This window comes from Mesocricetus auratus, unplaced genomic scaffold, assembly GCF_017639785.1.
Source record: "Mesocricetus auratus isolate SY011 unplaced genomic scaffold, BCM_Maur_2.0 Super-Scaffold_100008, whole genome shotgun sequence".
In the NCBI taxonomy this organism is placed as follows: Eukaryota; Metazoa; Chordata; class Mammalia; order Rodentia; family Cricetidae; genus Mesocricetus; species Mesocricetus auratus.
Window position 1 is genome coordinate 27,152,472 of NW_024429192.1, and position 19,027 is coordinate 27,171,498.

Below are 19,027 nucleotides of genomic sequence, written 5' to 3' on the forward strand. Positions count from 1 at the left end.
CATAGAATAAAAGTAATTTTCTGGACAACCCTTACTCCTCACTTACACAGAAAAACATGAGAAACCAAATATTTAGGTGGTGACACAGGTAGGAGATGAAACACGTTTTCTAATCAAATGCGAAAAATCCATTATTATTATTGTTATACATAATTTTGGAACTTATAAAAGAATCTTTCTTGAACAAATTTTTTGTTGCATTTTAACCTTTGATAGAGAATGCTTTCAGACACTCGTGGAAAATAAGAATTTCAAGACCTCAGAGGGAAAACCTAGAGAATTTGCTTCTACTTTCCTCTCACTTTCTCTCTTGGATCTAACTTAACTTTGATCCAGTAGAGAATTGGCCTCCCATAACCAGCACTGTGAACAACTGCTAGTTTCAGGGCTTCTCTAGAATTAACTAAATGTTATGTGGAAAACAATGTCACAGTATGTATGTTGAGGTGAAAGTGTCTCCTAGACTAGTGAGCCGCAGAAATTCTCAATAACACCCTCTGTTGGCAATAAGATAGTGACTCTTATTTGTATGGAGTATTGTAGCAACCTAAAATTAGTGAGATTCAAAATCCCTGAACTCCATGACAAATGATGGAAGATTTGAATATTTATAACTGACTGGTTAGTAATGCAATTTATCATGTAGTGTGGCATGTCTATAAAATTATTAGCACAACAATTTTAGAGTTTAAAGCTGTAGTATTTAGCATTCATTAAAACTTTTGCATCAAATAATCAGCTAGTTGAATATTTGGAAAGAGTTCATAAATGTTGGTGAGTGATTACTAGAAATAAATTATGTCATAATAAATGATTCTTCCATTTGGGAAATTTAAACTGATAGTTGATAGCTTCAGAAAAAGTTATTTTGTATATTATAATTTCATTTCAGATTTATAATGCATAGAAAATGTGACCTATAGCAAAGAAAAGTAGTAGAAAAATTAGGAAAGTCAAACACAATTAGTAGTATAACACAGCATCTATATAGGGCTACATTTTTTAGAACAGTACAGGAAACACTTTCAGAAGTATTGTTTTAGGAAAATCATATTTACTAATAAAAGAATATTTATCTGAAATAATAGTTACAATGAAAGGAATAGTAGGATTGCTCAACTAACTTGCTTGCATGTACCTTTATTATAAACAGTAACTTAGTTTGAATTTTGCAAGTGTCAACCCTGATATATGAATGTGTATCAATGTTTGAATGAGGGAGTAATAATCACAGAGTAAACCAGGTAAAGTTGACAAAATGCATGTACATGAGCAGATTTTGCCAGAGATAATTGCTGTTGTCCTTGCAGTGACCTGTTGCCAACATCTGGTGATATATCTTATATGTATTCCACTCATGAGTGAAAGAGCTGATAAATATATTTCAACATGTCATCCTTTCGTGCAGAAGCACATCTACAATTTAAAGTCAAATAGCATAGGTGAATAATTCCAGATTTATTTAAGCACTTTGGAACATATACATTCAGGTCCTAATATGTTACTGGTTAAAAATCCATTGTAGATATATCACATTAGACATATCTCCCTAGAAGATGATAAAAATATAACAAATACCTACAAAAATGGAATTAAATAGATTGGATAATACAACATAATTAGGATAGTCAACAATGATTATTTTGACACGGCAGAGGCTAAAAACAAAGTACTTCATTCACAAGTTTGGGTAGCTCAGCAGTCCCAGTGTGGTGAAGATAGGATGAAGGATTGCTTAAGATTAATGGTCTCCTTTAAGATTCTGGGTTGTAATGTCAGTAAAACTTAGCAGTAGCAGCAGAGGAGTTGACAGTGGCAGCAACAAGCTACATGCATTTGCCAGTCAGAGGTAGAGGCAAGCAGACAGAAAGGAAAACATTACCTTGAGGCCTCCTAATATCTGAACCTCTTGAAAGTACATCTCTGGAGGATGTCTTTTGCCTTCTGTTAATCTTCCAGGGAAACTCATTACAGACTCACCAAGGGGTATGTCTCTTAGCTGAATCCAGATCTAGTCAAATTGCCTATTAAAGTTAGCCATAATCCAGGGCATACTATAATTCTATTAAAGCAAGAGATACTTTTTGCTTTAAAGTTGTCAGAATTGCCAGATAACAAAACGAAAAATTCAAGTTTTCAAAGTTCAGTGAGTGTCATGAACAGGACATCAAGGCTTAAGCTAAACATGGAATACAGAAGTATCTGATGAATATGTGGGTAGAGTGAGAATGATATATAAAACATGATTAATGTGAGTGGATGTAATCATATATTTCAAATTCAGGTTCTATAAGGACATCTCCAGTACATGTCTATTCAAAATGAAAGGCAGGTGGGGTAACGAGGAAGTTGCTTAAGAGTATAAACACATGTAGAGAGAAGCAGAAAGACAGTCCTCTGAGGGTGGCCTGTCATACAGAAGAGCTTCTAAGTACACATACAATTTCAAGTCCAATAATACAGGTGAGTAACGCTACATTTACTCAAGCAGTACTAAATATGATGCATGAGTAATCACTTGGTATATGCATTGGTGTAGGGATTTTATAATGAAGAGCAAGAGGGAGGTGTGTGGGGTTAGAGGAAGGGTGGAGGGAGAACTTTCTTGGAATATAAAATGAAAGTAAAAATACATTTAATAAAAAAATAAGTAACTTAGCCGGGCAGTGGTGGAGCACGCCTTTAATCCCAGCACTTGGGAGGCAGAGGCAGGCGGATCTCTGTGAGTTCGAGGCCAGGCTGGACTGACAGCATCCAAAACAATACAGAGAAACCCTGTCTCATAAAACCAAAAAAAAAAAAAGTAACTGTGAAAGGGGGAGGATTCTTTATTCTGTCCAACGTTTTTAACAAAAACAAGCCAACACATACACTAAGGTTTCTTTAAAATAAAATAACCTATCATCAAACAAACAAAAAAATAAAGAATACAACTCCAGTAAAATAACCACTCAAAGTTTATCCAATAAGATCTGATTCAGAAAAAACTTGACATTCTCAATGAGATAGAAACCATGATGTTTTACAACATCACCACTGGAAATTAAAGAGAAATTAAAAAGCACCTGAACACAGCAGGGAAGCAGTACATATGAACCTACAGGATCCCAATAGCACAACAGCTAAGTAAACCAAATCTGGATGGAATTCCAGGATGAAGAGGAATATTGCACATGGAATCCTAACACTAGCTCTGAATCGAATGGCAATTGTTAGCTACTGGGAAGGAAGAGAACATTTTCTCTAAGAGTGTAGCCATGAGAGCTTACTCACACTCCAGTGGATGCCCAGGCATTCAAAAATATTTGGTCAGAGCAAGTTATTCTTGAAATGTTAAAATATATATTTTAACATTAGATGAACAACATTAGATGAACAGGGATAGGTGGGTGTGGATGTGGGAAAACATCAAGTGGAGAATAGAAAATTATCAAAATATGTTTGATAAAACTCAAAATTCTTAAAGAACTAAAAGGCAACTAAATAAAAACCACTAAATCTTAAGCAGTTGTACACTGTATAATACAATGATATAATACATAGGTTACTATATATTATAGCCACAAGAGATGATGTGGTCTACATGTTCATGTAATTTAAGTATGCAGACCTCTATCTTGCATGTAAAATGGTGTTTATCAAGTACTATGTAGATAGACCTAATAGAGGTTCTATAATGTATCTCTTTGTGTATTGGATTCTCTGATTTGTGGTATGTGATAAGCCAGGCAAATAAAAATTTTGGAAGGTAAGGGATTATTTGGGGAACACATTAATAATTCAACTAGACCAGTCATTCTTTTATAATAAAAAGCAACTCTGTTGAAATACAGTATAGAAATAATAGCATCTATTTATATTTAACCTATGTGCTTTATTTTGAGAGAGCTAATACAAGTTTTTAATGGCTTGAATTTCCACACCTCAGGAAAAATGTATATAACTATCTTACAGTCTTAAAATGACTCTCAAAGTTGTGATGGATACAAAATATGTCTTTTCCCCCCTCAAATAATGCAAGAGATGTGTTAAATTAGGATGTGGTAAAGTAAAACTTCATGTTTTACCAAGAACTACTTGTCTGGAATCAGTAAGAAGTGAAACAGTAAGATGATTAGGCAATTCCTACAACTGTAAAACTTATTACTGTTTGCTGTGATATATGCAAACTGAATTCAGCAGTAAAGGAAAACAAAAGGGTTTTAGGAAAGTGTTCTGAGGGTCATTATAACATAAAAGTTCTGTATAAGATTTGGGAAGCTTCATAGTTCAAAAAGTAAAATAAAATGAATCTGGGGTAATCTTTACATTGTAGAAATATTCTAAGTAGGTAAGTAGGTAAGTATTTTTCAAGTAGATAATACTATTGTAGAAATTAATTACACAGAATATATAGTTCATATTTTTCAAGGGTATTAGTAAATTAAAAGGCCATTCTCAGTGATACAATGAATGTGTTATTAGATTTCAGATGAACAAACATGTAGAAAGGATATACATAGAAGATTCAAGAAAGTGAGAGAGAACGAGAGAGAGCACATTGTCATCAACTCATTTCAAATTCCCAATATTAATATGACCTATTTACTGATATAAGTAAATGTGAGGTTAAAGAGAGTGCCTGGTCTCTACTTAAGTGGAGATAAATTCTTGGGAACATGTAATTTCTTAGTTAAGAGACAAACTGAAAATACACAATTAAGGAAGTGTGTACCAGAATTAGGGCATTCCAGATATTTGTTGTTTCCTCTAGTGACATCTTCAAACTGAAGAACTTATTTTCAGTCCCACACCATAGTCTTCAGTTTTTAAGTAATTATTTTAAAAAATGGTACCAGGTATGGATTCTCTTTTTAATTATATAATTCATTATTATTTAATTCTTTGTTAAAATATTTTTTCTTTCCAAATTATGACATTTTTTCTTAACTATTTTATTTCTTGCTTAGGGAATATGTGTGGAATTAATTGTTGTACACACAAATAGATGTTTTCATGCATGTCTATTAATGTAGATCTAGAAAATATATAATTCTACACCTTGTTATCATAATTTATTTTACAATTACAGCTCACTTATGCAGGCCCTATAATCCATTATAAATGCAGTAGTATTTGATTGTATCTAAGTTACAGTATATAAATCTAAGCTCAAAAGATTGTAAGTTAAATCCAAAACATGTTTAAAACTTTAATTTTTTGTCTGTATAATTGTAAGTGGTAGCACATTATGCATTCTGAGATACAAAAACTGGACTCATTGGTACCTACTGTGCTCCACTTACTCTGAAATATCTTCTTTATGCTTAATTAAACCATGACATTGAAAATAATGTTGCTTTTCTCTCTATCTTCCTTCTCTCTCTTCTTTGCATCACTCTCCCCTTTCCTGGTTTCTAATATATGAGAAAAATCAATCTTAAAGGAGACCAAGCATCTTGACAATATTATTGTAATAGCAATAGCAGAATAAGTGAATTGGAAAGCCAAAGTCTTTCCTCAGAGTGTGTGGAAGCCATTTGTACAGTGACCTTAAATTTCCTTATGTGTGTTGAACCATCAGTTTCTTACACAAAATGATAATTATTATATTAATTCTCTCTCTTGCTCATATATACATAATTAATACTTTGTATATTTCATCTATTCAGAACAGAATCATACCAATAAACAGAACAGTTAACTTGATTAACTATATGCTGATTTCATTGGATTTCTAAATTGTCAGTTACTACAATGAGTTTTACATTTCCCCTGAAAATGAATATTATTCTTTAAAGCATCTGCTATTTGAAATGGAACTATGATGAGTGACTGTATTCATTATTTTACTGGGCACACTGAGAGATAATGAAGGAGGTAACAATCATGGCAGGAATGCATTAATATTAAATATTTACTGCATAACTCACCCTTATTGGACACAGCTGTCGATAAAATGTGCCCTCACTGCTGACAAGTTGCTCCTGTGTTTTGCTTGTAGATTCGCTTGCAGCCCTGCTCTGTATTCTTTATCTTCCTCACGGCACCAGTGCTTCAATTAGGCAGTGCAATCTTCTGCATAGTGATTAGGAAATCACATTTAAGAAGGTGCTACAAAGAGATTTTCTCTGGAAGCTATGCAAAATGGCTCCCATGTTTTGAAATGTTTCCATGTACAGTATCAAAGCAGCATATTTGGATTTCAAATGCAAGTGACAGCTCACCTTGTATTCATCAGTTTTACTCATCTTAACGACTTTTGTGAAACTTTGGCTGGAACTACAATATCTTAAGCACTGGTTGACAAATAGAGCTACTTCTTTATTTAGTCTGTAAGAAAGAAGGGGAAAGAATTTCTTTTGTTAGAGTTTCAAATGGTGTTAGAGGCCAAACTACATCAAAGTAAAACATGTTTGTTACTATTGTAAGATAACTTGTTGAAAATATAAATGATAAATTGATCCATTTTGTAGTTATCTTATATTGAGCATTTAAGTAGTAGTTTGAACAGTAGGTCATCTGTGTTTTCAGAATGGAAATTATAACATACCAAGGTAAATATAATCTGAAAATACTTCTAAGATGAGAAAGCTTGAGACACAGGTCACATCCACAGATAGTTTTGTCACTATACAGAGACTTTTTTTATTAATACAATAAGTGTAACATTTAAAGTTATTACTTCTACAAAAGCTGAAATCTAACAAATATTGATTTCATGAGAAAAGATGTTCAGGACATTAAAATTAGTAATATTGGCAAGAGAAACCAAGACAGCCTTGGCACACTAATTTGTGTTTTTAATATTTTTCATCTTTTCTTTTGTCCAAGTATTAGAGATGACTTTTTTCCAAAATTAAGGTTCTATATATATGTCAAATGGAATTTCTATAGTTGTTAAAAGTGATTTTATATGGTGGTAAGATATTGATGTGAAGTTTTCACATTGATAAGATCAAGTTATTGATATCAATAAATGAAAAATGCAACTTTTTAAAGTATACATATATATATACACACACACAAGCAAAATGTACCCACTCTAAGCCTATATATGTTAGTAAAAACGCTATGAAACAAACTATTTGGAGAATTATAAGTAAGTATATCTACATTAACATACAGGGAATTATTACAATTATATTGCAGTTTCATTTTATTTGTTTACATTGTTTTCCAAGCAGACCATATTGGTGTCAAATTTACAGTTATGTCACAGACTGTAGATTGCGTGCATAACTTACCAAACCAAGCTCTAACTAAAAAATATCTGTACTGATAATTTAATAAGTGATAATTTATTGATAAAAGATATTTTGTCTTACAATTAATTATCTAGTTTCTACTTTCACAAGTACTTTTAGTCATAAAATGAAGTCAGTTCTTTCTTAGCTTTTGTTTCCTGCTAAGTTTTATGTTTGATGTGATTATAGGGCACATACTCTGTGTCAGAACATGTGGTTAAGTTTGCAGAATAAAGGCTATGCATCTAATTATCCTGTTTAAAAATATAGACCACTCTGATTAGGGGAAACAATATAGTCTGTATTTTTCTATGGAAAGATAAATAGTAGTTCATGCGTAATGCACTAGTGATGACAAGATGGAGTAATATAGACTAATTTCTTGGAAGTGATTATGCTATTGGCAGACCCTTGTTATTGTTTCTAAACACAAAGAGCTAACTGATGAGTTGCTTACATGTCCTTTTCTGATTTTTCAACATAATTACTCATCACCCAACAACATTTATAAAATAGGTAAAAGAAAGTAAAAATCATATTGGATGGTCACTTAAACTTTTACCTCCAAATTTGAAACTTGATAATGTGTACAGATTAACAGCCCTTTTCCCTAACCTTTCATGATGCTTGCAAATTATCTTCTTCAAATTTCTAGACAATAAACATTTAGTTATTTGCTGTTTTACTGATTGCTTTTTATTTTGTGGTCTGTGTGTGTGTGTGTGTGTGTGTGTGTGTGTGTGTGTGTGTGTGTGTTTATGGTGTTGGTGGTGGTGGTTGTTATGGGGGTGGTGGTGATGGTAGTGGTTGTAATGGTGGTGGTGGTGATGGTGGTGGTTGTAATGGTGATGGTGATTGTTGTGGTGATGGTGATGGTGAGGGTGATGGTGGTGGTGGTGCTGGTGGTGATGGTGGTGGTTATGGTGATGGTGGTGGTGTTGGTAGTGATGGTGGTGGTGGTTGTAATTGTGGTGGTGGTGGTGATGGGGGTGGTTGTAATGGTGGTGGTGGTGGTGGTGGTGGTGATGGCGGTGGTTGTAATGGTGGTGGTTGTAATGGTGGTGGTGGTGATGGGGGTGACAGTGGTGATGGTGGTGGTGGTTGTAATGGTGGTGGTAATGGTGATGGTGGTGGTGTTGGTGGTGATCTGGAACTGGTGATTGTGATGCTGGCTGTGGTGGTAATTTTGCAGTAGTGTTAATGATTCGTTTTGTTAAATTTTGGTAAAACAATATGACAATATGTATATATTCTGAATAGATAACATGTACCTATCACACTATTTGTAAAGGTGGCAATTCCTCCTGTATCCAAGATTTAGAGATATTTTGAAATTTTGTTTGGATTTTGACTTTCCCAGTTCTAGAGTCTATTAATTTTATGGATCTCATATCTATCCATGTGACTTTCTGCCTCTCAGATTATAAAAAAGACCTAGGCAATCTATGCGGCTTTGGGTAATAGATCAGTATTTATCCCTGGCATACAAATGGACTTTGGGTGCCCATCCCACAATGCAGAATGCTCTCTCAATTTGGACATTTGGGGGAGGGCCTGGGCCCTCCCCAGAATGAAATGACAGACTCTAGAAATCACCCATGGAGGGTGTTACCTTCCCTGGGGAATATAGTGGGAACTAGGTAGGGGGGGAAGGGGCCGTCTTATGGGGGAAGTGGATGTGGAGGGGAGAGAGAAGGAGCTGGGATTGACATGGGAAGCAAGCTTGTTTCTAATTTAAATATATAATAAAAAACTCTCAAAAAAACCTTCTTCTCCCTTCTGCGTTTTCTGACTGACTGAAGATCTATGTCTCTTAAATATCATTTGCCTTTAACGTAGGGATCTAGGAGTTGTAGAATTTGTACATGTGGTCAGCCACCATTATTGCAAATCCTAAATTAAGACTGTACTTCTAAAATCAGGAAGAAAACAAGGCTATCCACTCTCTCCATACCTTTTCAACATGGTACTTGAAGTTCTAGCCATTGCCATAAGACAGCAAAGGGGGATCAAGGGGATACAAATTGGGAAGGAAGAGGTCAAACTTTCACTGTTTGCAGATGATATGATAGTTTATATCAATGACCCAAAGAACTCTACCAGGGAACTCTTACAGCTGATTAACACCTTCAGCAAAGTGGCAGGCTACAAGATCAACTCAAGAAAATCAGTAGCCCATACTCTTGGATAAGTAGGATCAATGTAGTAAAAATGGCAATCCTGCCAAAAGCAATCTACAGATTCAATGCAATCCCCATTAAAATCCCAGCACAATTCTTCACAGACCTTGAAAGAACAATAATCAATTTTGTATGGAAAAACAAAAGACCCAGGATAGCCAAAACTACGCTGTTCAACAAGGCAACGTCCAGAGGCATCACCATCCCTGACCTCAAGCTCTATTATAGAGCTATAGTCCTGAAAACAGCTTGGTATTAGCACAAAAATAGAAAGGTAGACCAATGAAATCGAATTGAAAACACGGATATTAACCCACACACGTATGAACATCTGATCTTTGACAAAGAAGCTAAAAATACACAATGGAATAAAGACAGCATCTTCAACGAATGGTGCTGGCATAACTGGAGGCTGGCATGTAGAAGAATGCGGATCGATCCATGTTTATCACCACGCACAAAACTTAAGTCCAAATGGATCAAAGACCTCAACATAAATCCAGCCACACTGAACCTCTTAGAAGAGAAAGTGGGTGGTACCCTTGAACGAATTGGTATAGGAGACAGCTTCCTGAACATAACACCACTAGCACAGACAGTGATATCAACAATTAATAAATGGGACCTCCTGAAACTGAGAAGCTTCTGTAAGGCAAAGGACACAGTCAGCAAGACAAAAAGGCAGCCCACAGAATGGGAAAAAATATTCACTAATCCCACATCTGACAGAGGATTGATCTCCAAAATTTACAAAGAACTCAAGAAGCAAGTCTCCAAAACACCAAATGATCCAATTAAAAAGTGGGCTTCAGAACTAAATAGAGAATTTTCAATAGAGGGGTCTAAAATGGCTGAGAGGCACTTGAGAAAGTGCTCAACATCCTTAGCCATCCGGGAAATGCAAATCAAAACAACTCTGAGATACCATCTCACTCCTGTCAGAATGGCTAAAATCAAAAACGCCAACGACAATTTATGCTGGAGAGGATGTGGTGAAAGGAGGACACTCCTCCATTGATGGTGGGAGTGCCAACTGGTTCAGCCACTTTGGAAAGCAGTATGGAGATTCCTCAGAAAAATGGGAATAAACCTACCACAAGACCCAGCAACTCCACTCTTAGGCATATATCCAAAAGATGCCCATTCATACAACAAGGATGTCTGTTCCACTATGTTCATAGCATCATTATTTGTAATAGCCAGATCTTGGAAGCAACCTAGATGTCCCTCAACCGAAGAGTGGATAGAGAAAATGTGGTACATTTACACAAGGGAGTACTATTCAGCAGAAAAAAAAAAAAACAACGGAATCCTGAGATTTGCAGGTAAATGGATGACACTAGAAGAAACCATTCTGAGTGAGGTAAAGCAGTCACAAAAAGAGAAACATGGCATGTACTCTCTCATATATGGATTTTTAGACATAGATCTGGGGAGTACCAGCCTACAATCCCATGGTCAGAGAGTCTGGGAAACAGAAACTTCATTCAGTGGCTGATGGAAGAAGAGGCAGACTCCCAAGGTTAAGTACTGAGCTGAACTCAAGAAAGCCAGTAACAGAGAGGGAGGACTGATGACCAAAGGGATTAAGACTGGGCTGGTTTAACCCCCAGAAACAGCTGACCTGACAAAGGTTAACTCTTGAATCCCAGGCATCAGCTTGGGAATCCAGCATGGGACTGATCAAGACCCCCTGAATGTGGGTGTCAGTGAGGAGGCCTAGGTAATCTATTGAGCCTTGGGCAGTAGATCAGTATTCATCCCGAGTATACACACAAACTTTGGACTCCCATCCAACAATGTGAGATGCACTCTCACCCTGAACTCTTAGTGGAGGGTCTAGGCCCTGCCTTGGATGAAATGACAGACTATGAACACCCCCATGGAGGGCCTCATCCTCCCTGGGGAAATGAGGGGATAATGGGGGGGAGGGGGGAGAGCACAGGAGGAGGGGAGGGAAAGGGAGAGGGACCTGGAAGTGACTTGTGAAGCAACCTTGCTTCTAATCTAAATTTAAACTGAAAAATAAATTTAAAAAAGACTGTATTTCAATAACATATAGCTTGAAAAAAAACATGAAACAGTCCAATCTATCTTAAGGTTGAGAAAATTACATTAATTGTATGGTAAATGAAAGAAGGCAAGCAATAGACCTTGAAATATGTAACATGGGATTTGGGGGATTTTGCAAATTTCTACTGATGTTTTATGCACTTACTTGGCTTAAATAAATGGTAAACCTATTGACAAAGTACTTCTTGTGTGTTTGAATATGTATGAATTTCAAGTTAGGATATCCAGGCACATAACTAAGAGTCATTCCAACTCTCTAGGAAATGTATTTTCTACCCACTTTTGTAAAGTGTGGAACTGACTGAAAATATGACAAAATCTATTTAATTTTTGTGGTACTATATAAATATAAGGGAAGAAGAAAGAAGAAAATCATATATGTCCTTGTTCTTATTCTTACTTCCAATAATTTATTCTCCAAGAATATCTTGACCTACAAAAATGCAATGTGAGGACAGTTGGTAAAGATTAGTCTTCACTGAGGGCTCATAAAAGAGTGGCATTATATACTGGCTTTAGATGCATCCTTGGAAAGTAGGCATTGATTATCGTGCATTCACATAAATTTAAGAATTTTGTTAAACTGTCATTTGTTTTATGTTTTAGTTGATTGGATACTGAAGAAAAGCCAACTCTATAAAAAATAAAGTCCCGTAAGCTGTTTGTAAATATTTCTAATCACCTAAAATAAATGGAAATTTATGACTATAAAGGAAATTTTAATAGCCAAGCCCTATTTATAGGTGTGCAACATTTCTTATAAATTAATATTACTTCATTACTTTAATTAAAACTAATTGAGAGAGTTTAATTGTCTTGATAACTGGAAGCACTAAAAATATTCAAATTATAATGTAGTGTATTAATTGCATACAAGTACTTAAAAATAAAATAAGAACTGGGAAAATACATGGTTCCCACCTATTATCTAAATAAGAAAAAAGAATGAGTCATTAAAGAACATTGTGTGTGAGTTGTCTATATTTCAATCTTATTGCACACTACTTCAAATGATTCACTGTTCTATTGAGAGGCCTGATCTTTTTCAAAAACCAATTTGCTTTTCCAGACCTGACAAACTTATGAGTAATTTGCATCTATCAGGTTAAGTTGTACATGTATGCTGACATCCAAATTTGAGGACAGTTACAAGGAGAGAAATTCTTTATGTATCTTTATAAACTGGGAGAGTTACATCTTAGCACAATTTGTAACATTAATTTTTTCTAGCCATACAGAAACAGGTAAACATTTTCTCAGAATTAAACTCATTATGTTAGAGTTTAATCCCCTTACCTCATTTTTTCCCATAATAAACACATAGCAGTAAACATTTTCCCCTTAAAATGATATTTAAAGACAAGGTAAACAGAAGAGCAACAAAATAGAATAGAAAACTGCTGAAGGCAGTAGAGGAATGAACTCTGCCTCTGTTTAATTTGTTATCCATGCCCTTTTATGAGGTTTTCATGTACATGTACTCTGTCTATCTCAGCCCAAGGTCAGGCTTTTGTCAGTGTTATATAAAGATTGGAGAAGGAAGTCAATTCTGCAAGCCACTCAGCCTGCTGAAATCTATCTTTTCATTTCTAATAATCAGTTTCCATATACAGCATATCTTATAAAATAATTCATATCAGTAGAAGCAGAATACACTTTTAATTCCTGCATCATAGAAAAATAGCCTATGCTAGTTTGATCCAAAAAGTTATCACTGTGCTGACTTATTATCTATAGTTAGACACACCAGAAATATCTTAGGAATTTGGATATATTTTTGTAATAGCTGAGATCTATAACTGCACATATAATTTTTCTGAGAAGACATCATCTTCTGATAATTAATCATTTATTCCTTTGTCATATTGAAAATGAACATATAGAAAACCTCTGTAATAAGCCCTGTTTTGGCTGCTGTGCTATGAAGCAAGTTACACTGGACAACAGATTAATGACCTGATTAATTAAGACTTTTGCTATTAAGCTTATGCACTAGTGTGTGTTTCTAACGTCTCAAGAAAAAGGACTATCCTGTCAAACACCAACAATTTCTTTTTTCTTTTTTGCATTTTTGAAAGCTTTTATTGTGTTACTTATAACACTAATGACATATATTTACATATAATTCATATATGTTTACATGTATAATCCCTTGATTTTAATTGCATATGTATTAGCTGGTTTATTAGAGCATTTTAATGTACAATGGTTTGCTTGGTAACTATCAATTACTGTTAATTCTTTTTTATTTTTATTTTTAAATTTAAATTAGAAACAAGGTTGCTTCACATGTCAATCTCAGGTCCCTCTCCCTTCCCCTCCCCTCCTCCCACACCCTTCCTCCAACCCCCCAATATTCCCAGGGAGGGTGAGGCCCTCCATGGGGGGTGTCCACAGACTGAAACAGTGAGCTGGAATCAAGTTTACACCCGCCATGTTGGAAAGCCAGCCAGCAGCTTTTTCTGCTTGAATTTTAGCAATGTTCTTTAGCCTACATAAGACATGTGGCTAGAAGAACATAAACTTTTACAGTAAAGTCAGATTCAGATGAAGAAAAATGTAGGTAGACTTGGGAGAGTAAAAGAAACAAGATATTGGAAAAATAAAAATAAAGTAGCTGGGTGTGGTGGCACACACCTTTAATCCCAACACTGCAGAGACAGAGACAGGTAGATTTCCAATCACTTGATTTTTAATAAATTATACTTTCATAGTCACTACCATATCTTTCTTTTATTTTTAAATTTGAATTAGAAACAAGGTTGTTTCACATGTCAATACCAGGTCCCTCATCCTTCCCTTGCCTTCTCCTCCCCAGGGAAGGTGAGGCCCTCCATGGTGGTATCCATAGTCTGTCATTTCATCCCAGGAAGGGCCTAGGACCTCCCCCAAGGGTCAAGTCTGAGAGAGCATCTCTCATTGTGGGATGGGCACCCAAAGCCCATTTGTATGCCAGGGATAAATACTGATCTACTACCCAAGGCCCCATAGATTGCCTAGGCCTCCTCACTGACACCCACATTCTGGGGGTCTTGATCAGTCCCATGCTGGAATCCCAGCCATCAGTCTGGGGCCCAAGAGCTCCCCTTGTTCAGGTCAGCTGTTTCTGGGGGTTAAACCAGCCCAGTATTTACCCCTCTGCTCATCAATCCTCCCTCTCTGTCTCTGGGTTCCTTGAGTTCAGCTCAGTGTTTAGCTGTGGCTATCTGCCTCTGTTTCCATCAGTCACTGGTTGAAGGTTCTGTTTCCCAGACTCTCTGGCAGTGGGATTGTAGGCTGGCACTTCCCTGATCCATGTCTAAAATCCATATATGAGTGAGTACATACCATGTTTCTCTTTTTGTGACCGGGTTACCTCACTCAGGATGGTTTCTTCTGGTGCCATCCACTTTCCTGAAAATATCAAGACTCCATTTTTTTCTGTTGAATAGTACTCCATTGTGTAAATGTACCATGTTTTCTCTATCCACTCTTCAGTTGAGGGGCATCTAGGTTGCTTCCAGGTTCTGGATTTTTCTTTTTTCTTAAGGACTATTAAACTTGAAAAATTTCCCATCCATGGTTAACTGGTCTCTTCATTTTTTCTTTTCTCTTAATATAGCAGAATTAGTTATTTATAGAAAATTCAGTATTAAAAGCTCTTCACTTTGATGTCTGGTCTGTCAGTACTCATATATTCAGGACAATGGAGATTTCATAAAGAGAGGAATGTAAGACTATGTCAAATTATAAAAAGTAGAACTAAATACTGAGAACTGTAGATAAGATAGATTGCATTTAACGTATAGACTTTTAAAGACTGCAGAAGAGGCTAGACCCTTTGACTATGTATGTTTCGCTACGCTTTTCCTGTTCTAATGAATTTTACAATCTAGAAAAAGAAAAAGCTAGATTTTATTGCTCTTTGTTAAGTGTATTATAATGTCAATAGCCATTGGATTTAATCCAGTAGACGTTTCTATAGCACCTATCTATCTGCAATGATTTTTAGTAGTTCTTTTAAGGACTTCTTATCTAGGTATTGTGAACCTTAACCTCTCACCTAGGTAATGCTAGTATCTGTGTTTACTAGGTATTGTGATTTAATTTCTTCATTCACTTGATGGGGCTGATAAGAAAGCACTGAACAACATACTTGCTTCAGAGAGCAGATGTTATTACTCTAACAAATTTAAAGAAAATTTCAGCAGTAGCTCCTAAAGCCTCTGCAGTGCCACTTCTGATTAAAGTGTTCAAATGTGGATTTTTTTTTCAAAACAACATAGTGGAGTAAAATAATCACCAAACCATCTCACTTTGAAATTTTTGTTTGCTTTATTTTGAGTTTAATTTGTGTGTGTGTGTTTGTGTGTGTGTGTGTGTGTGTGCGTGTTTGTGTGTTTACAAAGGTTGTGGTATTGAATACATATATGGGATTTATAATACAGCATCAAAAGAAAACTCAATTTTGCATATTAGAATCATTTCATGGTTATGTGATTCATATAAATGTGTTATATGTGGTACCTCTTATCTTACATTCTAACCCTGTTGTTCTGATAAAATGTACTGAAAAAAAAACACTTAAGAGAGAATATATTTATTTTACCTCAAAGTTCAAGGCATAATCCACCATAATGAAAGAAAAATTATTTTTTATTTTACATCCTGATCACAATTTCCCCTTACTCCTCTCCTCCCAGTTCCTCGACTCCACCTCCCCTCTGCCTCTACAAACTTATCCACTCCTTCCTTTCTATTCATAAAAGGCAGGCCTCCCATGGATATTAACAAAATGTTGCATGTCAAGTTGTGGTAAGACAAAGCACCCTACCTTGTATTAAGGCTGTGCAAGGCAAACAGTAGGACAAATGGGGTTCCAAAAGCCAGTAAAAGAGTCAGAGACAGCCCCTGCTCCACGGTTAGGATTTCCTTAAACAAACCAACCTACACAGCTGTCACATATATGCATAGAGATTAGGTAAGTCCTGTGCAGGTGTCTTCATTTTTTGGTTCATTCTCTGTGAGCTCTTATGAACCCAGGTTAGTTGATTCTGTGGACCCTCTGGTTCTTAAGTCTTTTCTCACCCTCTTCTTCAGGATTTCCCACCTTGATCTAAAGTTTGGCTTTGAGTCTTGGCATGTGTTTTTATCCAAAACTAGATGAAGGCTCTCTGATGACAATTGGGTTAATAACCAACCCATCAGTGTCAAGACTTCCATAGGAGGGATTGGATCACCAACCAGTCACACAACCTTTGATTTACATAGAGTCTGTCTTGTCTACATGGGGTTCTGTGTAAGAGTGGCTCAGAGACTGTGGGAGTGCCCAACAAATGACTGATCCAGCTTGAGACCTATGCCAGAGGGTTGAGCCCACACCTGACACTGTCTGAAGCACCAGGGAGTCAGAGACTGGATGGCCCAGAGACCTAACTTACAACCAAATATGACTAGAGATAAAAATGTCAATGTAATGATGCCTAAAGATAGTCTGCTATACTCATAGACTGATGCTTAGCCCAGTAATCATCAGAGGCTTCATCCAGCAACTGCATCAGAGACCCACAGTCAAACATTATCCTCTTCTTAAGTGTCAGTACAAGGGGAGGGGACATCTTCACCCCATAATTAATGTAACCAGGATAATCCCGTAGACAGGCAATTCCAGAGGTCCATTTCCCACATGAGTCTAGATACTAATAAATAAGGACCCTAACACTCCCAAATATGTCACATGATTTTCAAGCATCCTTTTCTCTGAATAGCATGTGGTAATCGAAACACAAAAGATTACCATGGTCTGTGGTTCTCTATTTGGATATCTAGTGACAGAATGCAAAAGACTAAAAACTGTTGAAAATGTCATCCAAAAAAGAAAAAGAAAGAAAAAGAAAAGCAACAATCCTAAGAGCATGAACAGCACTTCTTCCTGCTGTGTTTGGAGAGGATGGATCTTTGCCACTTGTAACTTTTTTAGAACCCTGTGTTGTCTCCAACTTGTCTCTGAAAATATGAGCATGCTATTTTCATCACTGAAAACTCACATTCTTTTAGTGATAATGAAGTTATGTTGGATACAGTTGTTCAAATGGATCAATCAGATGGGTACTACTTCATTGATGGGAACTTACACATTTCCTAAGCTACAGAGCAAACTAGAGAAAGTAACGGTTGCAGAAAAATAAAGGATGAGCCCAATAATGTTCTACTGAAATGCCAGCTTTCCAACTGCTTGATACAATGTTGGACTATGATTCATTACAAGCTGGAGAGATGGATTGATACAACATCAGGAAGGGAATGGGAAGAAAATTTGGATGGTGCTAAGGGAAAAAGATTGTAGAAATAGGCATAGAGTTATGGCTCAAATTATTAAAGACATCTGATGAGCTCTGACCCAGGCTGTGATTTTCTCCCATTTTTCATTCCTCGGGCTACATTCTTATTCAGGCTTTTTATCATCACTGCACAAAGGGAAAGGTAACTCTTCATTAAAAAAAACCTAACACGAAATAAGCATTAGAAAAATTTTCACGTAAGGTGTGTGCTTTAAAAAAGCTCACCCTCTTGATTATGTATAGGTTAATATTTACTTTCACTATATATTTTGATATAAAGAAATTCTGATAACAGCCTGTCTTTTGCAATTGGGTATTAAGTGTAGGATCATGGGAGGAAATTCTTTACCACCAAGCTATAGACAAGCATTTTTCATTTCATTCCTTGTTGATAATTTATTCTTTTTCTTTTATTTGAGACAAGATCTTTCTAAATTGCCAAACATTGTTTTGTAACACAGGCAGAGAAGTGTTGCTATCTCCTTGCTTCAGTCTTCTGAGTAATTGATAGTACAGGCCACAAGGCTTGTCTAACCTTTCAAGGGCAGTATTTTCTCTTTCTGATATATTTTTTCAACACTGAATTTTGAACCTAAGGTCTCCTATGCTAACCAAGCTCTTTGCCACTGAGGTATGACCAGGACCCCGATCTTTCTAGTGAAAGAATCTAGAAATAATAGATTCCAGGAGCTTAAGTGGTTGGTATTAAGCCATATACTGAGACTATACTGAGCAAGGATTAAAATCCCGATTATCCTCCTATAAAAAGTGATGCATTTTTAGAATAGTCAAATGTATTTCCATCAGGCCTCCTCTCTTGAATTGAATATCTGATACCATATATCTGAAATGCCAACGGTCTAGCTTGGCATTCACTTGGAAGCAAATACTTAGAGCTCTCTCTATAAGAAATTGTCCTAATTGCTCATATAAATAAATTGCATTTGCCCATAACTAACATCAATTATTCTAGGATCTTAACTTCTAGGTATTGGAAAGATATATTTTATGTTACTTCAAGTTTCCAAATTTAAGAATAAGTCTAGCTGCAAATAAAAGCCAAGAAAATGAGCAGCCATTTTACTTTTCAGTCTGCTGTCTTCATATTTTATTTCACCATGTAAATATTTCTGTAGAAGAGGTATAATCTTAGAGAACTCTTTCTTTCCACATAAACAGATGCTAAGTCTCTATCTGCAGACCTATTAAGTGCCCGCGAATGCCAAAG

At 35.9% G+C, this 19,027-nt stretch overlaps 1 protein-coding gene and 1 long non-coding RNA gene across 4 annotated transcripts in view; one reads left to right on the forward strand and one right to left on the reverse strand.

Annotated features, from left to right (window-relative positions):
* Cadm2 (cell adhesion molecule 2) overlaps window positions 1-19,027 on the forward strand; it is a 916,009-nt gene that overhangs the window by 390,848 nt on the left and 506,134 nt on the right. The window lies entirely within an intron of this gene.
* On the reverse strand, window positions 1,309-17,115 carry LOC110343097. The gene is made up of 4 exons (XR_002385296.2): window positions 16,293-17,115; window positions 6,207-6,312; window positions 5,913-6,057; window positions 1,309-1,416 (listed from the first exon to the last, which is right to left on the reverse strand). It is a non-coding gene; the product is annotated as an uncharacterized LOC110343097 (long non-coding RNA).